The sequence below is a fragment of the Pseudophryne corroboree genome, unplaced genomic scaffold, assembly GCF_028390025.1.
Source record: "Pseudophryne corroboree isolate aPseCor3 unplaced genomic scaffold, aPseCor3.hap2 scaffold_279, whole genome shotgun sequence".
Classification (NCBI taxonomy): Eukaryota; Metazoa; Chordata; class Amphibia; order Anura; family Myobatrachidae; genus Pseudophryne; species Pseudophryne corroboree.
The window spans coordinates 285,627-308,839 of NW_026969452.1; the positions used below are offsets into that span (position 1 = coordinate 285,627).

At 38.7% G+C, this 23,213-nt stretch overlaps 6 non-coding genes across 6 annotated transcripts; 2 read left to right on the plus strand and 4 right to left on the minus strand.

Annotated features, from left to right (window-relative positions):
• Positions 1 to 10,126: 10,126 nt before the first annotated feature.
• LOC135014131 (U1 spliceosomal RNA) lies at positions 10,127 to 10,289 on the minus strand. The gene has a single exon (XR_010212699.1). It is a non-coding gene; the product is annotated as a U1 spliceosomal RNA (small nuclear RNA).
• A 152-nt stretch (positions 10,290 to 10,441) lies between these two features.
• LOC135013965 (U1 spliceosomal RNA) lies at positions 10,442 to 10,605 on the minus strand. The gene has a single exon (XR_010212551.1). It is a non-coding gene; the product is annotated as a U1 spliceosomal RNA (small nuclear RNA).
• Positions 10,606 to 11,281: 676 nt separating this feature from the next.
• On the minus strand, positions 11,282 to 11,444 carry LOC135014156 (U1 spliceosomal RNA). The gene has a single exon (XR_010212715.1). It is a non-coding gene; the product is annotated as a U1 spliceosomal RNA (small nuclear RNA).
• A 152-nt stretch (positions 11,445 to 11,596) lies between these two features.
• On the minus strand, positions 11,597 to 11,760 carry LOC135014201 (U1 spliceosomal RNA). The gene has a single exon (XR_010212752.1). It is a non-coding gene; the product is annotated as a U1 spliceosomal RNA (small nuclear RNA).
• A 10,816-nt stretch (positions 11,761 to 22,576) lies between these two features.
• Positions 22,577 to 22,740, plus strand: LOC135013916 (U1 spliceosomal RNA). The gene has a single exon (XR_010212504.1). It is a non-coding gene; the product is annotated as a U1 spliceosomal RNA (small nuclear RNA).
• Positions 22,741 to 22,892: 152 nt separating this feature from the next.
• LOC135013990 (U1 spliceosomal RNA) lies at positions 22,893 to 23,055 on the plus strand. The gene has a single exon (XR_010212575.1). It is a non-coding gene; the product is annotated as a U1 spliceosomal RNA (small nuclear RNA).
• Positions 23,056 to 23,213: the final 158 nt, after the last annotated feature.

The following is a 23,213-nucleotide window of genomic DNA, read 5'->3' on the forward strand; positions in this document are numbered from 1 at the left end:
ACTTATTTTGCATAGGAACGTTTCCTAGAAAAACTTTAAATAGTCAATAATCTGGAGAGTTTTTGTAAGATGTTTCTTCCATCAACCAATGAAGAAACACATTGGTACTTTCCCATGATGAGTGAGTGCTTCAGGATCTCTTGCACTTACATGTGCAGCAGAGTACTGTAATGGAAGCATGCTGGGTCCATAACCCAGAGGTAGGCAGATTGATATTATCCTCTGCTATATGCATTTTTTTGTTAATTAAAGTAATCCAAAACTGGGATTGATATTTTTGCTCTTTTTATTTTACTTAAAGTACAATAACTTTTACCTTTTTAATTTGTTTTAATAGTATATAGACAGTATTGTTTTCTTTCAAAAATCCACTTAATTTTCTTTACCCGATTATTAAAATGGTAATTGACAAAAACAAACTACATTGTCACCAGAAGAGCAATACAAAATGTACAAGTGATATATTAAAATCATCTTTCCAGCTTGAATTTCAATGATGCATTGGGGCAACGATTTTGTGAGAAACATCTTCACCCTTAAATAAAGATTTTCTTAATTCCTTACCTGTGTGCTAATTAGATATCACCTTGTTTTCACATTAAACAGACTTCCACATGAGAAAGCAGCAAGGATGCAGTGGCTTTAATGTTTCCTGGTGTCAACCTGTATTATTTCAGAAGATATTGAAATGAGGATGCATCTTGCTGCCTTTCCAATGAAGCACGTTTAATTTAGTAATAGGTGAAAAACCATCCCTACAAAGGTGTTAATCAGATACTTGGCTTTGTGGACACTTTTCAGAGAACAAATTTGTTAGCATAAAAATAAAGCCAGAAAATGAAGAGCTGTTTAATCACTCAGTTGGATTTTTCTGCCAGCATATTTCTTTTTCTCTGCAACCCACTTCTAAATTGTGCTTCCTAGCTATTTTTTATAAAATCACTTAATCAAATCTAACTCTGATTACATCAGAGTAGGCCAGGTACCCTACACCATAAGAGGGGGTTTGCAATTTTGACTTGTCTACTTAAAGATCACCAAAATCTGATAACAAGGTCAATTACATCCCTGGGTGGGATTGAACCACCAACCCTTTGGTTAATAACCAAACACACTAACCGATTGCGCCACAGAGACACTTTGCACAAGTCCATACTGACAAAGGCTAATAAGCATTCATCTAGAACGTTTCCTAGAAAAACTTTAAAAAGTCAATAATCTGGAGAGTTTTTGTAAGATGTTTCTTCCATCAACCAACGAAGAAACACATTGGTACTTTCCCATGATGAGTGAGTGCTTCAGGATCTCTTGCACTTACATGTGCAGCAGAGTACTGTAATGAAAGCATGCTGGGTCCATAACCCAGAGGTAGGCAGATTGAGACTATCCTCTGCTATATGTATTTTTTTTTTTGTTAATTAAAGTAATCCAAAACTGGGATTGATATTTTTGCTCTTTTATTTTTACTTAAAGTACAATAACTTTTACCATTTTAATTTGTTTTAATAGTATATTGACAGTATTGTTTTCTTTCAAAAATCCACTTAATTTTCTTTACCCGATTATTAAAATGGTAATTGACAAAAACAAACTACATTGTCACCAGAAGAGCAATACAAAATGTACAAGTGATATATTAAAATCATCTTTCCAGCTTGAATTTCAATGATGCATTGGGGCAACGATTTTGTGAGAAACATCTTCACCCTTAAATAAAGATTTTCTTAATTCCTTACCTGTGTGCTAATTAGATATCACCTTGTTTTCACATTAAACAGACTTCCACATGAGAAAGCAGCAAGGATGCAGTGGCGTTAATGTTTCCTGGTGTCAACCTGTATTATTTCAGTAGATATTGAAATGAGGATGCATCTTGCTGCCTTTCCAATGAAGCAAGTTTAATTTAGTAATAGGTGAAAAACCATCCCTACAAAGATGTTAATCCGATACTTGGCTTTGTGGACACTTTTCAGAGAACAAATTAGTTAGCATAAAAATAAAGCCAGAAAATGAAGAGCTGTTTAATCACTCAATTGGATTTTTCTGCCAGCATATTTCATTTTCTCTGCAACCCACTGCTAAATTGTGCTTCCTAGCTGTTTTTTTATAAAATCACTTAATCAAATCTAACTCTGATTACATCAGAGTAGTCCAGGTACCCTACACCATAAGAGGGGGTTTGAAATTTTGACTTGTCTACTTAAAGATCACCAAAATCTGATAACAAGGTCAATTACATCCCTGGGTGGGATTGAACCACCATCCCTTTGGTTAATAACCAAACACACTAACCGATTGCACCACAGAGACACTTTGCAAAAGTACATACTGACAAAGGCTAATAAGCATTCATCTAGAACGTTTCCTAGAAAACTTTAAAAAGTCAATAATCTGGAGAGTTTTTGTAAGATGTTTCTTCCATCAACCAATGAAGAAACGCATTGGTACTTTCCCATGATGAGTGAGTGCTTCAGGATCTCTTGCACTTACATGTGCAGCAGAGTACTGCAATGGAAGCATGCTGGGCCCATAACCCAGAGGTAGGCAGATTGAAACTATCCTCTGCTATATGCATTTTTTTTTGTTAATTAAAGTAATCCAAAACTGGGATTGATATTTTTGCTCTTTTATTTTTACTTAAAGTACAATAACTTTTACCATTTTAATTTGTTTTAATAGTATATTGACAGTATTGTTTTCTTTCAAAAATCCACTTAATTTTCTTTACCCTATTATTAAAATGGTAATTGACAAAAACAAACTACATTGTCACCAGAAGAGCAATACAAAATGTACAAGTGATATATTAAAATCATCTTTCCAGCTTGAATTTCAATGATGCATTGGGGCAACGATTTTGTGAGAAACATCTTCACCCTTAAATAAAGATTTTCTTAATTCCTTACCTGTGTGCTAATTAGATATCACCTTGTTTTCACATTAAACAGACTTCCACATGAGAAAGCAGCAAGGATGCAGTGGCGTTAATGTTTCCTGGTGTCAACCTGTATTATTTCAGTAGATATTGAAATGAGGATGCATCTTGCTGCCTTTCCAATGAAGTAAGTTTAATTTAGTAATAGGTGAAAAACCATCCCTACAAAGATGTTAATCAGATACTTGGCTTTGTGGACACTTTTCAGAGAACACATTTGTTAGCATAAAAAGAAAGCCAGAAAATGAAGAGCTGTTTAATCACTCAATTGGATTTTTTTGCCAGCATATTTCTTTTTCTCTGCAAACCACTGCTAAATTGTGCTTCCTAGCTGTTTTTATAAAATCACTGAATCAAATCTAACTCTGATTACATCAGAGAAGGCCAGGTACCCTACACCATAACAGGGGTTTTCGAAATTTTGACTTGTCTACTTAAAGATCACCAAAATCTGATAACAAGGTCAATTACATCCCTGGGTGGGATTGAACCACCAACCTTTTGGTTAATAGCCGTACACACTAACTGATTGCACCTCAGCGACACTTTGCAAAAGTACATACTGACAAAGGCTAATAAGCATTCATCTAGAACGTTTCCTATAAAAACTTTAAATAGTCAATAATCTGGAGAGTTTTTGTAAGATGTTTCTTCCATCAACCAATGAAGAAACACATTGGTACTTTCCCATAATGAGTGAGTGCTTCAGGATCTCTTGCACTTACATGTGCAGCAGAGTACTGTAATGGAAGCATGCTGGGTCCATAACCCAGAGGTAGGCAGATTGAAACTATCCTCTGCTATATGCATTTTTTTTTGTTCATTAAAGTAATCCAAAACTGGGATTGATATTTTTGCTCTTTTATTTTTACTTAAAGTACAATAACTTTTACCATTTTAATTTGTTTTAATAGTATATTGACAGTATTGTTTTCTTTAAAAAATCCACTTAATTTTCTTTACCCGATTATTAAAATGGTAATTGACAAAAACAAACTACATTGTCACCAGAAGAGCAATACAAAATGTTCAAGTGATATATTAAAATCATCTTTCCAGCTTGGATTTCAATGATGCATTGGGGCAACGATTTTGTGAGAAACATCTTCACCCTTAAATAAAGATTTTCTTAATTCCTTACCTGTGTGCTAATTAGATATCACCTTGTTTTCACATTAAACAGACTTCCCCATGAGGAAGCAGCAAGGATGCAGTGACGTTTCCTGGTGTCAACCTGTATTATTTCAGTAGACATTGAAATGAGGATGCATCTTTGATGCCTTTCCAATGAAGCATTTTTAATTCAGTAATAGGTGAAAAACCATTCCTACAAAGGTGTTAATCAGAGACTTAGCTTTGTGGACACTTTTCAGAGAGCAAATTTGTTAGCATAAACATAAAATCAGAAAATGAAAAGCTGTTTAATCACTCAATTGGATTTTTCTGCCAGCATTTTTCTTTTTCTCTGCAACCCACTGCTAAATTGTGCTTCCTAGCTGTTTTTTTATAAAATCACTTAATCAAATCTAACTCTGATTACATCAGAGAAGGCCAGGTACCCTACACCATAAGAGGGGGTTTGCAATTTTGACTTGTCTACTTAAATATCACCAAAATCTGATCACAAGGTCAATTACATCCCTGGGTGGGATTGAACCACCAACCTTTTGATTAATAGCTGAACACACTAACCGATTGCGCCACAGAGACACTTTGCAAAAAGTACATACTGACAAAGACTAATAAGCATTCATCTAGAACGTTTCCTAGAAAAACTTTAAAAAGTCAATAATCTGGAGAGTTTTTGTAAGATGTTTCTTCCAGCAACCAATGAAGAAACACATTGGTACTTTCGCATGATGAGTGAGTGCTTCAGGATCTCTTGCACTTACATGCGCAGCAGAGTACTGCAATGGAAGCATGCTGGGCCCATAACCCAGAGGTAGGCAGATTGAAACTATCCTTTGCTATATGCATTTTTTTTTGTTCATTAAAGTAATCCAAAACTGGGATTGATATTTTAGCTTTTATTTTTACTTAAAGTACAATAACTTTTACCATTTTAATTTGTTTTAATAGTATATTGACAGTATTGTTTTCTTTCAAAAATCCACTTAATTTTCTTTACCCTATTATTAAAATGGTAATTGACAAAAACAAACTACATTGTCACCAGAAGAGCAATACAAAATGTACAAGTGATATATTAAAATCATCTTTCCAGCTTGAATTTCAATGATGCATTGGGGCAACAATTTTGTGAGAAACATCTTCACCCTTAAATAAAGATTTTCTTAATTCCTTACCTGTGTGCTAATTAGATATCACCTTGTTTTCACATTAAACAGACTTCCACATGAGAAAGCAGCAAGGATGCAGTGGCGTTAATGTTTCCTGGTGTCAACCTGTATTATTTCAGTAGATATTGAAATGAGGATGCATCTTGCTGCCTTTCCAATGAAGCAAGTTTAATTTAGTAATAGGTGAAAAACCATCCCTACAAAGATGTTAATCAGATATTTGGCTTTGTGGACACTTTTCAGAGAACAAATTTGTTAGCCTAAAAGTAAAGCCAGAAAATGAAGAGCTGTTTAATCACTCAATTGGATTTTTTTGCCAGCATATTTCTTTTTCTCTGCAAACCACTGCTAAATTGTGCTTCCTAGCTGTTTTTATAAAACCACTGAATCAAATCTAACTCTGATTACATCAGAGAAGGCCAGGTACCCTACACCATAACAGGGGTTTTTGAAATTTTGACTTGTCTACTTAAAGATCACCAAAATCTGATAACAAGGTCAATTATGTCCCTGGGTGGGATTGAACCACCAACCTTTTGGTTAATAGCCGTACACACTAACTGATTGCGCCACAGCGACACTTTGCAAAAGTTCATACTGACAAAGGCTGATAAGCATTCATCTAGAACTTTTCCTAGAAAAACTTTAAATAGTCAATAATCTGGAGAGTTTTTGTAAGATGTTTCTTCCATCAACCAATGAAGAAACACATTGGTACTTTCGCATGATGAGTGAGTGCTTCAGGATCTCTTGCACTTACATGTGCAGCAGAGTACTGCAATGGAAGCATGCTGGGCCCATAACCCAGAGGTAGGCAGATTGAAACTATCCTTTGCTATATGCATTTTTTTTTGTTCATTAAAGTAATCCAAAACTGGGATTGATATTTTAGCTTTTATTTTTACTTAAAGTACAATAACTTTTACCATTTTAATTTGTTTTTATAGTATATTGACAGTATTGTTTTCTTTCAAAAATCCACTTAATTTTCTTTACCCTATTATTAAAATGGTAATTGACAAAAACAAACTACATTGTCACCAGAAGAGCAATACAAAATGTACAAGTGATATATTAAAATCATCTTTCCAGCTTGAATTTCAATGATGCATTGGGGCAACAATTTTGTGAGAAACATCTTCACCCTTAAATAAAGATTTTCTTAATTCCTTACCTGTGTGCTAATTAGATATCACCTTGTTTTCACATTAAACAGACTTCCACATGAGAAAGCAGCAAGGATGCAGTGGCGTTAATGTTTCCTGGTGTCAACCTGTATTATTTCAGTAGATATTGAAATGAGGATGCATCTTGCTGCCTTTCCAATGAAGCAAGTTTAATTTAGTAATAGGTGAAAAACCATCCCTACAAAGATGTTAATCAGATATTTGGCTTTGTGGACACTTTTCAGAGAACAAATTTGTTAGCCTAAAAGTAAAGCCAGAAAATGAAGAGCTGTTTAATCACTCAATTGGATTTTTTTGCCAGCATATTTCTTTTTCTCTGCAAACCACTGCTAAATTGTGCTTCCTAGCTGTTTTTATAAAACCACTGAATCAAATCTAACTCTGATTACATCAGAGAAGGCCAGGTACCCTACACCATAACAGGGGTTTTTGAAATTTTGACTTGTCTACTTAAAGATCACCAAAATCTGATAACAAGGTCAATTATGTCCCTGGGTGGGATTGAACCACCAACCTTTTGGTTAATAGCCGTACACACTAACTGATTGCGCCACAGCGACACTTTGCAAAAGTACATACTGACAAAGGCTGATAAGCATTCATCTAGAACTTTTCCTAGAAAAACTTTAAATAGTCAATAATCTGGAGAGTTTTTGTAAGATGTTTCTTCCATCAACCAATGAAGAAACACATTGGTACTTTCCCATGATGAGTGAGTGCTTCAGGATCTCTTGCAATTACATGTGCAGCAGAGTACTGTAATGGAAGCATGCTGGGTCCATAGCCCAGAGGTAGGCAGATTGAAACTATCCTCTGCTATATGCATTTTTTTTTGTTAATTAAAGTAATCCAAAACTGGGATTGATATTTTTGCTCTTTTATTTTTACTTAAAGTACAATAACTTTTACCATTTTAATTTGTTTTAATAGTATATTGACAGTATTGTTTTCTTTCAAAAATCCAATTAATTTTCTTTACCCGATTATTAAAATGGTAATTGACAAAAATAAACTGATGAGGATACTACTGCAGTCTTTGTTTCGTCTGTACCCGCTGAAAGAGCAGCAAAAGGTGGAGATCTTGATGGGACAGTTGAAAGGGCTTGCACTTAGAGAGGTTACTTCTTGGTCTACTAAAGAGAAGAAGACTGTGGACCAGATCCTCAACAGGCTTGCTACCACATTTGACACAAGGACAGTGTCAGAACTTAAAATGCACTTCTTTGCTCGAAAGCAACAACCAGGAGAGTCACTACGGGGCTATGCCCTCAGCTTGCAGGAAGCACTCAGAGATGTTCAGCAAGCAGACCCTGAGGAAGTGCATGACAAAGAGAAAATGTTATTGGACCAGTTCACTGAAGGTGCAAGGGGCGAATTTGTAAAAACTCAGCTGCGACTATTGAGATTGCAGAAGCCTGGAAGCACATTCCTGGATTTTAAAGAGGCTGCGATTAAAGTTCTAGGCTCCAGTCTTACTTCAGGGGCTGTTCCACAAGAGTCTATTCCAGAGATGCCACGGTATCAAGAGAATTCTGATGCCCAGGAGTCAAGTTTTAAAGGAGCTACTTACCCACCTACAGTAAAAGGAGTGACAGTGCCATGTTCAAAGACATGCATATTTGACTCTTCTAGTGAGTTACGAGGTCAGCTGGCTGAACTGACACGTGGTGTGACAGAGATGCGCAGAGACCTGCAGATTCTGAAGAGACAGCAGGCACTGCTCCATGAAGAAATGGAATGGTGCCAGGAGAGGAGACCACTGAACAGTTCCCAATGGGACCTACATAGAAACATGGAGACACTTTTTTCCAACCACTTTGCCTCCCAAAGGCGACCCATTTTTCAAAGCTGTGAAGGAAGCGGACAAATTAAGAGAGAATTTGAGCAGCCAGATCATTTAAACTCCAAATTCATGTGGTTAACCCGTTATGTTAGCCAATGCCCGGTGGTTCAAGTTTGCATCAATGGAGTCTCAATGCCCGCTCTCTTAGACACTGGATCACAAGTGACCACAATACAAGCAACACAGTTTGAGCAGCATTGGACTGAGGAACAGATGTTTCCGTCAACTTCCACATTGATAAACCCGATTGCAAGCAAAGGGCACTGCATCCCTTGCAAAGGATACTGGGAAGCTGAAATTCAAATCGGACGAACAGTGCTACCACAGCAAGGCTTCATCATCACCACTGCCCAAGATGATGGATTGCCTCCAGTGATAGTGGGCATGAATGTGTTGCGGAACTGCTGTGAGGAGCTCGTAGCAGCACTCCAAGGAGAGTTTCAAACTGACAAGCTCCAGGAGAAACAAGGCCTTCAACCTGGGATAGCCAAACAAAAGGGAAGAATGATAACAGAATTATCTGTAAGAGAGGAACATGAAAAAAATAAGGCTAGCCAAATAATGATAGAAATGCCCATCTCCAGTGTCCAGATTATCCGAAAGAATGCTTCAATGTTAGGCATGAATAATATAGCATCCAGTTCTAGAAACTGTGAGCAACCTATTCAAGGAACCAGTTTTGATCACCTGCAAGATAAAAGTCAGATGATAAGACACCTCAAAGCCTTACTGAAGACTGGGAAATACCTGACCAAGCGACAAAGGCAAGAATCCTCGCCAGAACTCCTGAAGTTGTTGAGACAGCGAGAAAGGCTGTTTGAAGAGAAAGGACAGTTGGTTCGATGTAGTGTGGATCCTAATACTCATTATAGGAGTTGGGAACAGTCAAAAGCTTTGAGCCGGTTGGTGCCTCAGATCAAGATCCTACTCTACACCCCAATGTGAATACTTGTGGAGTCCAGTGTACCCCACAGAAGAAATTAATGTGTCACACCCATTGGCAGCAACCTTAGAATAGCTGCTGACGGGCACAATTGAGAAAGGAAGGGGGGGGACATTTGAATCCAGCACATAGATGCAATTCAAATATGTAATTTGTACCTTCCTATTTTAAAATATAATGGATGAACCTCACCCTGTGAGAACAATCTTCATGATCAAGAGATCTCATATGCAAAATAAGTATGAGTTGGGATAGGGCTGGGGAGGGTGGCTGCTCGGGCAGCCCCTCCCCCGTCAAGTTAAGGAGATTCAACTGAGGAAGCACAAGGGAACTCTCGTCTGGGGACAACAACTGCAGGGAGACCACATCTTTTCAGATGAACATGGGAGGGCGGAAGGCTGCCTAATACTGAAGCACCATCAAATATCAAACCATATGCAACAACTAGTACAAGCATTCCTGGGGGAAGGTCTGCAGCAGACGGATTTGCATACGGTGATGTCATCCAAGCAGTGGGCCAAAGTTGGCTGGAACCCTCATCTGCATATGAAAAGAGAAAAGGGGCATGCAGGGCATGGCGGCCTTTTGCGGTGCTTGGATGACCCCTAGTTCGCATTAAACAACCCCACCCTCCTTTGGTGTGGGGCTCATGTTGGCTATGCCCCAGCCCCTGAAGCATTCAAGCTGATTTCTTGCAGCAGCTGGGCACTGTAACAGCTCCAGAGCTGCTCTGTAAGGCAACTAAAAGGGTGTGGGCCCTGCAGCACTACCTGTAGTTCGCATTGTGCGTTGGAAGGCACAAAGTAAGCAGACGGGAGAAGTCAGGATAGTGCGCAAGGGCATAGAAGGGAGCGGCTCCAGAAAAGAGAAGTGGAAACAGACAGCAAACTAGGCTGGAGAGAGACCTGAGACAAAGAGATCTGAATTCTACGAGAGCCGACCAGGGGAAACACAAATTATGCAATCAAGTTTCCCACATTTGGGGAAATCGCAGGAGCAGCACACCCAGAGTGCAATGGGTGAGCCTTGCCCTGGGAGAAGCACCTTCATGATCATAGTATCTCACCTGGCAGGTAAGTAGGAGTTGGGCTAGAGCTGGGGAGGGTCACTGCTCGGGCACCCCCCTGTCAAGTGAAGGAGATCCAACTGAGGCAGCACAAGGGAACTCTCGAAAGAAGAACAAGGCTAGAGGAATATCTGAGACAAAGAAATCTGACTTTTACCAGAGCTGACCAGAGGAAAACACAAACACAGTCCCCCACTACCACAAAAAATGCAGGCGAGTTTCCCACATTTGGGGAAATCACAGGGGTCAGCATACCCAGAATGCAATGAATGAACCTCACCCTGGGTGAACAATCTTCATGACCATGGTGTCTCCTATGCAAAATAAGTATGATCTGGGATAGGGCTGGGGAGGGCCGCTGCTCAGGCACATCTCTGTCAAGTAAAGGAGATTCAACTGAGGCAGCACAAGGGAACTCTCATCTGGGGACAACAACTGCAGGGAGAACACATATTTTCAGATGAACATGGGAGGGCAGAAGGCTGCCTAATACTGAAGCACCCCCAAACAACAAACCAAATGCAACAACTAGTGCAAGCATTCCTGGGGGAAGGCCTGCAGCAGATGGATTTGCATATGGTGATGTCATCCAAGCAGTGGGTCAAAGTTGGCTTCAACCCTCATCTGCATATGAAAAGAGAAAAGGGGCGTGCAGGGCATGGCGGCCTTTTGCGGTGCTTGGATGACCCCTAGTTCGCATTAAACACCCCCACCCTCCTTTGGTGTGGGGCTCATGTTGGCCATGCCCCATCCCCTGAAGCATTCAAGCTGATTTCTTGCAGCAGCTAGGCACTGTAACAGCTCCAGGGCTGCTCTGTAAGGCAAGTAAAATATTGTGTGGGCCCTGCAGCACTACCTGTAGTTTGCATTGTGCATTGGAAGGCACAAAGTAAGCAGACGGGAGGAGAAGTCAGGATAGTGCACAAGGGTATAGAAGGGAGGGGCTCAAGATAAAAGAAGTGGAAACAGACAGCAAACTAGGCTGGAGAAAGACCTGAGACAAAGAGATCTGAATTATACGAGAGCCGACCAGAGGAAACACAAATTATGCAGTCAAGTGTCCCACATTTGGGGAAATCGTAGGAGCAGCACACCCAGAGTGCAATGGGTGAGCCTTGCCCTGGGAGAAGCACCTTCCTGATCATAGTATCTCACCTGGCAGGTAAAAAGGAGTTGGGCTAGAGCTGGGGAGGGTCGCTGCTCGGGCACCCCCCTGTCAAGTGAAGGAGATCCAACTGAGGCAGCACAAAGAAACTCTCGAAAGAAGAACAAGGCTAGAGGAAGATCTGAGACAAAGAAATCTGACTTTTACCAGAGCTGACCAGAGGAAAGCACAAACACAGTCCCCCACTACCACAAATAATGCAGTCGAGTTTCCCACATTTGGGGAAATCACAGGGGTCAGCATACCCAGAATGCAATGAATGAACCTCACCCTGGGAGAACAATCTTCATGACCATGGTATCTCCTATGCAAAATAAGTATGATTTGGGATAGGGCTGGGGAGGGCCGCTGCTCAGGCACATCTCTGTCAAGTAAAGGAGATTCAACTGAGGCAGCACAAGGGAACTCTCATCTGGGGACAACAACTGCAGGGAGAACACATATTTTCAGATGAACATGGGAGGGCAGAAGGCTGCCTAATACTGAAGCACCCCCAAACAACAAACCAAATGCAACAACTAGTACAAGCATTCCTGGGTGAAGGTCTGCAGAAGATGGATTTGCATACGGTGATGTCATCCAAGCAGTGGGCCAAAGTTGGCTGGAACCCTCATCTGCATATGAAAAGAGAAAAGGGTTATGCAGGGCATGGCGGCCTTTTGCGGCGCTTGGATGACCCCTAGTTCACATTAAACACCTCCACCCTCCTTCGGTGTGGGGCTCATGTTGGCTATGCCCCAGCCCCTGAAGCATTCAAGCTGATTTCTTGCCGCAGCTGGGCACTGTAACAGCTCCAGAGTTGCTCTGTAAGGCATGTAAAACACAGTCCCCCACTACAACCAGGAAACATTAACGCCACTGCATCCTTGCTGCTTTCTCATGTGGAAGTCTATTTAATGTGAAAACAAGGTGATATCTAATTAGCACACAGAAAAGAAAATTAAGTGAATTTTTGAAAGAAAACAATACTGTTAATATACTATTAAAACAAATTAAAATGGTAAAAGTTATTGTACTTTAAGTAAAAATAAAAGAGCAAAAATATCAATCCCAGTTTTGGATTACTTTAATTAACAAAAAAAATGCATATAGCAGAGGATAGTTTCAATCTGTCTACCTCTGAGTTATGGGCCCAGCATGCTTCCATTGCAGTACTCTGCTGCACATGTAAGTGCAAGAGATCCTGAAGCACTCACTCATCATGGGAAAGTACCAATGTGTTTCTTCATTGGTTGATGGCAGAAACATCTTACAAAAACACTCCAGATTATTGACTTTTTAAAGTTTTTCTAGGAAACGTTCTAGATGATTGTTTATTAGCCTTTGTCAGTATATACTTTTGCAAAGTGTCGCTGTGGCGCAATCAGTTAGTGTGTATGGCTATTAACCAAAAGGTTGGTGGTTCAATCCCACCCAGGGATGTAATTGACCTTGTTATCAGATTTTGGTGATCTTTAAGTAGACAAGTCAAAATTTCAAACCCCCTGTTATGGTGATAGGTATTTAGACTTCTCTGATGTAATCAGAGTTAGATTTGATTCAGTGATTTTATAAAAACAGCTAGGAAGCACAATTTAGCAGTGGGTTGCAGAGAAAAAGAAATATGCTTGCAAAAAAATCCAATTGAGTGATTAAACAGCTCTTGGATGGTTTTTCACCTATTACTAAATTAAACTTGCTTCATTGGAAAGGCAGCAAGATGCATCCTCATTTCAATATCTACTGAAATAATACAGGTTGACACCAGGAAACATTAACGCCACTGCATCCTTGCTGCTTTCTCATGTGGAAGTCTGTTTAATGTGAAAACAAGGTGATATCTAATTAGCACACAGGTAAGGAATTAAGAAAATCTTTATTTAAGGGTGAAGATGTTTCTCACAAAATCGTTGCCCCAATGCATCATTGAAATTCAAGCTGGAAAGATGATTTTAATATATCACTTGTACATTTTGTATTGCTCTTCTGGTGACAATGTAGTTTGTTTTTGTCAATTACCATTTTAATAATCGGGTAAAGAAAATTAAGTGGATTTTTGAAAGAAAACAATACTGTCAATATACTAGTAAAACAAATTAAAATGGTAAAAGTTATTGTACTTTAAGTAAAAATAAAAGAGCAAAAATGTCAATCCCAGTTTTGGATTACTTTAATTAACAAAAAAAAATGCATATAGCAGAGGATAGTTTCAATCTGCCTACCTCTGGGTTATGGACCCAGCATGCTTCCATTACAGTACTCTGCTGCACATGTAAGTGCAAGAGATCCTGAAGCACTCACTCATCATGGGAAAGTACCAATGTGTTTCTTCATTGGTTGATGGAAGAAACATCTTACAAAAACTCTCCACTTTATTGACTTTTTAAAATGTTTCTAGGAAACGTTCTAGATGAATGCTTATTAGCGTTTTTCAGTGTATGCTTTTGCAAAGTGTCGCTGTGGCGCAATCAGTTAGTGTGTAAGGCTATTAACCAAAAGGTTGGTGGTTCAATCCCACCCAGGGACGTAATTGACCTTGTTTTCAGATTTCGGTGATCTTTAAGTAGACAAGTCAAAATTTCAAACCCCCTGTTATGGTGTAGGGTACCTGGCCTTCTCTGATGTAATCAGAGTTAGATTTGATTCAGTGATTTTATAAAAACAGCTAGGAAGCACAATTTAGCAGTGGGTTGCAGAGAAAAAGAAATATGCTGGCAAAAAAATCCAATTGAGTGATTAAACAGCTCTTCATTTTCTGGCTTTATTTTTATGCTAACAAATTTGTTCTCTGAAAAGTGTCCACAAAGCCAAGTCTCTGATTAACACCTTTGTAGGGATGGTTTTTCACCTATTACTAAATTAAACTTGCTTCATTGGAAAGGCAGCAAGATGCATCCTCATTTCAATGTCTACTGAAATAATACAGGTTGACACCAGGAAACATTAACGCCACTGCATCCTTGCTGCTTTCGCATGTGGAAGTCTGTTTAATGTGAAAACAAGGTGATATCTAATTAGCACACAGGTAAGGAATTAAGAAAATCTTTATTTAAGGGTGAAGATGTTTCTCACAAAATCGTTGCCCCAATGCATCATTGAAATTCAAGCTGGAAAGATGATTTTAATATATCCTTCTGGTGACAATGTAGTTTGTTTTTGTCAATTACCATTTTAATAATCGGGTAAAGAAAATTAATTGGATTTTTGAAAGAAAACAATACTGTCAATATACTATTAAAACAAATTAAAATGGTAAAAGTTATTGTACTTTAAGTAAAAATAAAAGAGCAAAAATATCAATCCCAGTTTTGGATTACTTTAATTAACAAAAAAAAATGCATATAGCAGAGGATAGTTTCAATCTGCCTACCTCTGGGTTATGGACCCAGCATGCTTCCATTACAGTACTCTGCTGCACATGTAAGTGCAAGAGGTCCTGAAGCACTCACTTATCATGGGAAAGTACCAATGTGCTTCTTCATTGGTTGATGGAAGAAACATCTTACAAAAACTCTCCACATTATTGACTTTTTAAAATGTTTCTAGGAAACGTTCTAGATGAATGCTTATTAGCCTTTGTCAGTATGTACTTTTGCAAAGTGTCGCTGTGGCGCAATCAGTTAGTGTGTATGGTTATTAACCAAAAGGTTGGTGGTTCAATCCCACCCAGGGACGTAATTGACCTTGTTTTCAGATTTCGGTGATCTTTAAGTAGACAAGTCAAAATTTCAAGCCCCCTGTTATGGTGTAGGGTACCTGGCCTTCTCTGATGTAGTTAGATTTGATTCAGTGATTTTATAAAAACAGCTAGGAAGCACAATTTAGCAGTGGGTTGCAGAGAAAAAGAAATATGCTGGCAAAAAAATCCAATTGAGTGATTAAACAGCTCTTCATTTTCTGGCTTTATTTTTATGCTAACAAATTTGTTCTCTGAAAAGTGTCCACAAAGCCAAGTCTCTGATTAACACCTTTGTAGGGATGGTTTTTCACCTATTACTAATTTAAACTTGCTTCATTGGAAAGGCAGCAAGATGCATCCTCATTTCAATGTCTACTGAAATAATACAGGTTGACACCAGGAAACATTAACGCCACTGCATCCTTGCTGCTTTCGCATGTGGAAGTCTGTTTAATGTGAAAACAAGGTGATATCTAATTAGCACACAGGTAAGGAATTAAGAAAATCTTTATTTAAGGGTGAAGGTGTTTCTCACAAAATCGTTGCCCCAATGCATCATTGAAATTCAAGCTGGAAAGATGATTTTAATATATCACTTGTACATTTTGTATTGCTCTTCTGGTGACAATGTAGTTTGTTTTTGTCAATTACCATTTTAATAATAGGGTAAAGAAAATTAAGTGGATTTTTGAAAGAAAACAATACTGTCAATATACTATTAAAACAAATTAAAATGGTAAAAGTTATTGTACTTTAAGTAAAAATAAAAGAGCAAACATATCAATCCCAGTTTTGGATTACTTTAATTAACAAAAAAAAATGCATATAGCAGAGGATAGTTTCAATCTGCCTACCTCTGGGTTATGGACCCAGCATGCTTCCATTACAGTACTCTGCTGCACATGTAAGTGCAAGAGGTCCTGAAGCACTCACTTATCATGGGAAAGTACCAATGTGTTTCTTCATTGGTTGATGGAAGAAACATCTTACAAAAACTCTCCACATTATTGACTTTTTAAAATGTTTCTAGGAAACGTTCTAGATGAATGCTTATTAGCCTTTGTCAGTATGTACTTTTGCAAAGTGTCGCTGTGGCGCAATCAGTTAGTGTGTATGGTTATTAACCAAAAGGTTGGTGGTTCAATCCCACCCAGGGACGTAATTGACCTTGTTTTCAGATTTCGGTGATCTTTAAGTAGACAAGTCAAAATTTCAAACCCCCTGTTATGGTGTAGGGTACCTGGCTTTCTCTGATGTAATCAGAGTTAGATTTGATTCAGTGATTTTATAAAAACAGCTAGGAAGCACAATTTAGCAGTGGGTTGCAGAGAAAAAGAAATATGCTGGCAAAAAAATCCAATTGAGTGATTAAACAGCTCTTCATTTTCTGGCTTTATTTTTATGCTAAGAAATTTGTTCTCTGAAAAGTGTCCACAAAGCCAAGTCTCTGATTAACACCTTTGTAGGGATGGTTTTTCACCTATTACTAATTTAAACTTGCTTCATTGGAAAGGCAGCAAGATGCATCCTCATTTCAATGTCTACTGAAATAATACAGGTTTACACCAGGAAACATTAACGCCACTGCATCCTTGCTGCTTTCGCATGTGGAAGTCTGTTTAATGTGAAAACAAGGTGATATCTAATTAGCACACAGGTAAGGAATTAAGAAAATCTTTATTTAAGGGTGAAGGTGTTTCTCACAAAATCGTTGCCCCAATGCATCATTGAAATTCAAGCTGGAAAGATGATTTTAATATATCACTTGTACATTTTGTATTGCTCTTCTGGTGACAATGTAGTTTGTTTTTGTCAATTACCATTTTAATAATAGGGTAAAGAAAATTAATTGGATTTTTGAAAGAAAACAATACTGTCAATATACTATTAAAACAAATTAAAATGGTAAAAGTTATTGTACTTTAAGTAAAAATAAAAGCTAAAATATCAATCCCAGTTTTGGATTACTTTAATGAACAAAAAAAAAATGCATATAGCAAAGAATAGTTTCAATCTGCCTACCTCTGGGTTATGGGCCCAGCATGCTTCCATTGCAGTACTCTGCTACACATGTAAGTGCAAGAGATCCTGAAGCACTCACTCATCATGCGAAAGTACCAATGTGTTTCTTCATTGGTTGCTGGAAGAAACATCTTACAAAAACTCTCCAGATTATTGACTTTTTAAAGTTTTTATAGGAAACGTTCTAGATGAATGCTTATTAGCCTTTGTCAGTATGTACTTTTGCAAAGTGTCGCTGTGGCGCAATCAGTTAGTGTGTATGGCTATTAACCAAAAGGTTGGTGGTTCAATCCCACCCAGGGACGTAATTGGCCTTGTTATCAGATTTTGTTGATCTTTAAGTAGACAAGTCAAAATTTCGAAAACCCCTGTTATGGTGTAGGGTACCTGGCCTTCTCTGATGTAATCAGAGTTAGATTTGATTCAGTGATTTTATAAAAACAGCTAGGAAGCACAATTTAGCAGTGGGTTGCAGAGAAAAAGAAATATGCTGGCAAAAAAATCCAATTGAGTGATTAAACAGCTCTTGGATGGTTTTTCACCTATTACTAAATTAAAATTGCTTCATTGGAAAGGCAGCAAGATGCATCCTCATTTCAATATCTACTGAAATAATACAGGTTGACACCAGGAAACATTAACGCCACTGCATCCTTGCTGCTTTCTCATGTGGAAGTCTGTTTAATGTGAAAACAAGGTGATATCTAATTAGCACACAGGTAAGGAATTAAGAAAATCTTTATTTAAGGGTGAAGATGTTTCTCACAAAATCGTTGCCCCAATGCATCATTGAAATTCAAGCTGGAAAGATGATTTTAATATATCACTTGTACATTTTGTATTGCTCTTCTGGTGACAATGTAGTTTGTTTTTGTCAATTACCATTTTAATAATAGGGTAAAGAAAATTAAGTGGATTTTTGAAAGAAAACAATACTGTCAATATACTAGTAAAACAAATTAAAATGGTAAAAGTTATTGTACTTTAAGTAAAAATAAAAGAGCAAAAATGTCAATCCCAGTTTTGGATTACTTTAATTAACAAAAAAAAATGCATATAGCAGAGGATAGTTTCAATCTGCCTACCTCTGGGTTATGGACCCAGCATGCTTCCATTACAGTACTCTGCTGCACATGTAAGTGCAAGAGATCCTGAAGCACTCACTCATCATGGGAAAGTACCAATGTGTTTCTTCATTGGTTGATGGAAGAAACATCTTACAAAAACTCTCCACTTTATTGACTTTTTAAAATGTTTCTAGGAAACGTTCTAGATGAATGCTTATTAGCGTTTTTCAGTATATGCTTTTGCAAAGTGTCGCTGTGGCGCAATCAGTTAGTGTGTAAGGCTATTAACCAAAAGGTTGGTGGTTCAATCCCACCCAGGGACGTAATTGACCTTGTTATTAGATTTTGGTGATCTTTATGTAGACAAGTCAAAATTTCAAACCCCCTCTTATGGTGTAGGGTACCTGGCCTTCTCTGATGTAATCAGAGTTAGATTTGATTCAGTGATTTTATAAAAACAGCTAGGAAGCACAATTTAGCAGTGGGTTGCAGAGAAAAAGAAAAATGCTGGCAAAAAAATCCAATTGAGTGATTAAACAGCTCTTCATTTTCTGGCTTTATTTTTATGCTAACAAATTTGTTCTCTGAAAAGTGTCCACAAAGCCAACTCTCTGATTAACACCTTTGTAGGGATGGTTTTTCACCTATTACTAAATTAAACTTGCTTCATTGGAAAGGCAGCAAGATGCATCCTCATTTCAATATCTACAGAAATAATACAGGTTGACACCAGGAAACATTAACGCCACTGCATCCTTGCTGCTTTCTCATGTGGAAGTCTGTTTAATGTGAAAACAAGGTGATATCTAATTAGCACACAGGTAAGGAATTAAGAAAATCTTTAATTAAGGGTGAAGATGTTTCTCACAAAATCGTTGCCCCAATGCATCATTGAAATTCAAGCTGGAAAGATGATTTTAATATATCCTTCTGGTGACAATGTAGTTTGTTTTTGTCAATTACCATTTTAATAATCGGGTAAAGAAAATTAATTGGATTTTTGAAAAAAAACAATACTGTCAATATACTATTAAAACAAATTAAAATGGTAAAAGTTATTGTACTTTAAGTAAAAATAAAAGAGCAAAAATATCAATCCCAGTTTTGGATTACTTTAACAAAAAAAAAATGCATATAGCAGAGGATAGTTTCAATCTGCCTACCTCTGGGTTATGGACCCAGCATGCTTCCATTACAGTACTCTGCTGCACATGTAAGTGCAAGAGGTCCTGAAGCACTCACTTATCATGGGAAAGTACCAATGTGTTTCTTCATTGGTTGATGGAAGAAACATCTTACAAAAACTCTCCACATTATTGACTTTTTAAAATGTTTCTAGGAAACGTTCTAGATGAATGCTTATTAGCCTTTGTCAGTATGTACTTTTGCAAAGTGTCGCTGTGGCGCAATCAGTTAGTGTGTATGGTTATTAACCAAAAGGTTGGTGGTTCAATCCCACCCAGGGACGTAATTGACCTTGTTTTCAGATTTCGGTGATCTTTAAGTAGACAAGTCAACATTTCAAACCCCCTGTTATGGTGTAGGGTACCTGGCCTTCTCTGATGTAATCAGAGTTAGATTTGATTCAGTGATTTTATAAAAACAGCTAGGAAGCACAATTTAGCAGTGGGTTGCAGAGAAAAAGAAATATGCTGGCAAAAAAATCCAATTGAGTGATTAAACAGCTCTTCATTTTCTGGCTTTATTTTTATGCTAACAAATTTGTTCTCTGAAAAGTGTCCACAAAGCCAACTCTCTGATTAACACCTTTGTAGGGATGGTTTTTCACCTATTACTAAATTAAACTTGCTTCATTGGAAAGGCAGCAAGATGCATCCTCATTTCAATGTCTACTGAAATAATACAGGTTGACACCAGGAAACATTAACGCCACTGCATCCTTGCTGCTTTCGCATGTGGAAGTCTGTTTAATGTGAAAACAAGGTGATATCTAATTAGCACACAGGTAAGGAATTAAGAAAATCTTTATTTAAGGGTGAAGGTGTTTCTCACAAAATCGTTGCCCCAATGCATCATTGAAATTCAAGCTGGAAAGATGATTTTAATATATCACTTGTACATTTTGTATTGCTCTTCTGGTGACAATGTAGTTTGTTTTTGTCAATTACCATTTTAATAATAGGGTAAAGAAAATTAAGTGGATTTTTGAAAGAAAACAATACTGTCAATATACTATTAAAACAGCTTTCAGTACTTGTAGGACCGATGCACATAAAGAAGCAAAAAAACATACATAAACATTACACACATAAGTACCGCGTTGCGGCACAGCCAAAACACAATAGAAATGCTGACGGTATAGTACAGTTCAAGAACTACAGCACAGGCCAGCCTACACTATAAATCATGAACTGCACTATACATTTAAACTGTACAATAATACAACAGTTAATAAGGCTATGGGTGTGGAGTGTAAGAGGGTGAGGGAATCACAAGCCCGAAGCTTTATTGAAAGACTGACACATATAAGGGGAGGATTAATAAATAGAAAGACATCCTTTACTATAGAATGTAGTCCAATCCGTTCTTTCAACTCTTCCACAATTGAAAAACGGATAGTGTTCCCAAGCCTTCCATCCTGGAATATCTTTGGTCTTTCGCCAATGAAGAAAGCAATCCCTCCCTCCAGCAGACCCTTCAACCACAATACAAGATCACAGCCAAAAGGCCGAGAAGCAACTACACTTGAGCTTAACAAAAATGGCTAAAACTTAGTGGAGGAAAGTGCAGTGCACCAAAACATAAGCTGACACAATCATGGAGAATGCGCCAGCATATATGCTCTTCTATCTATATTTTGCAAACCTGCTCTTGTCCCCTCCAGCTGCTCTATGTAGATTTAACGTCTGGCAAGGTGCATAACCCACTGACAAGCAGGCACACTCCTGCATGAGTTTTCTCTCTCACTAGCTGGATGATACACAATCATTTGCATGCGCTCCACTTCCGACACACCACCCACCCAACCACCCAGTCACCAGAGCCACCCACAAGCCAACTGGCTCCGTGATTTAATTTGCACAGTGTAGTCATCGAGGCAGCATGTCCTTCTCAATGGAAGGATCTCTGGTTCCATGGAATCTTCCGCATTGGAATGCTGCGGAACAAAAAGGATTTAAATATTCAGCTTGCTAGCATTCAATGTACCTGCGGCTTGGCTCTAGCACATGGGTCTTCATCCTGTGGCCCTCCAGCTGCTGTGAAACTACACATCCCAGCATGCCCTGCCACAGTTTTGCTATTAAGGTATGCTAAAACTGAGGCAGGGCATGCTGGGATGTGTAGTTCCACAGCAGCTGGAGGGTCGCAGGTTGAAGACCCATGTTTTAGCATGCCTGTTCTATGATGCATGTTCCATTATGTCACAATCAGCTTGGAATGGGGTGTCTAGCAGGCATTTGCTGACAGCCACTTGAGGGAGACACACATCAGGAGATGCAGCATATCGGAGGTCTTCGATGCCTTTCCAGCAAATGCACACCACCTGCTGCTGGTCTGGACACAAAACAATGCCCACAATCGAAGTCCCAAAATGCCCAACTACAGGATTCATGTAAGTAGTGAATTTAGGAATGAATTTAGAAGTAGGAAATTAAGTTAGTTCACAAGTACATTCAAATTCAGATCTAAAGACTAAACACAAAACACAAAATAAGACTCCACAGAGCAATTATCAGGTGTCTTTATCAATTGTTGCATTTAAAAAATCAAGCAATTAGGGAACACAATGTTGCGACAATGTAACCCTATTTGCAAAATAGTACTAAATAAGTTTGTCGATGTAAGACATTTGCAAAGGCGCAAACAAAACACGCTGGAAAATGCAACTGAATCTGTTTTTGGAGGTTAGAAAAGATGCAGGATCAAGTAGCTCAATGGGTAGGGTGTTTGATTAGAATTCAACAGGTTATAGGTTTGAATCCTGGGTATGATAGTTTGAGGTGTTATTTAATAAAGCATGTTTATATATTAGTCACACATGGCTTACTTGTACAAATGGCATGTCACCAGTTAGTGCTGACTGCTGATATGCCATTTGCACAAACATGCCATGTGTGACTGTATATGCATTTAAGGAGGGCACCCCGGCAATACCACAAACCATTGAGTGTCAAGTATACTAGATATATCTTCATATCTCATGTGCTTTCTCTGAGACCAATCTTGTTATGCCCCTTCCCCACAAGGCATGCACCTTTTGTCCATATTGCAAAAATGGGGAGGGGGGGGGGCATATAATTCTCTGTCACAGGGCACCAAAAAGTCTAGTTATGGCTCTGGTATGCATTATGTAATCTGGCAGACCATCTCTCCTTTACTTGACAGAGATGTGCCTGAGCAGCGGCCCTCCCCAGCCCTATCCCAAATCATACTTATTTTGCATAGGAGATACCATGGTCATGAAGATTGTTCTCCCAGGGTGAGGTTCATTCATTGCATTCTGGGTATGCTGACCCCTGTGATTTCCCCAAATGTGGGAAACTCGACTGCATTATTTGTGGTAGTGGGGGACTGTGTTTGTGCTTTCCTCTGGTCAGCTCTGGTAAAAGTCAGATTTCTTTGTCTCAGATCTTCCTCTAGCCTTGTTCTTCTTTCGAGAGTTCCCTTGTGCTGCCTCAGTTGGATCTCCTTCACTTGACAGGGGGGTACCCGAGCAGCGACCCTCCCCAGCTCTAGCCCAACTCCTACTTACCTGCCAGGTGAGATACTATGATCATGAAGGTGCTTCTCCCAGGGCAAGGCTCACCCATTGCACTCTGGGTGTGCTGCTCCTGCGATTTCCCCAAATGTGGGAAACTTGACTGCATAATTTGTGTTTCCCCTGGTCGGTTCTCGTATAATTCAGATCTCTTTGTCTCAGGTCTCTCTCCAGCCTAGTTTGCTGTCTGTTTCCACTTCTCTTTTCTTGAGCCGCTCCCTTCTATACCCTTGCGCACTATCCTTACTTCTCCCGTCTGCTTACTTTGTGCCTTCCAATGCACAATGCAAACTACAGGTAGTGCTGC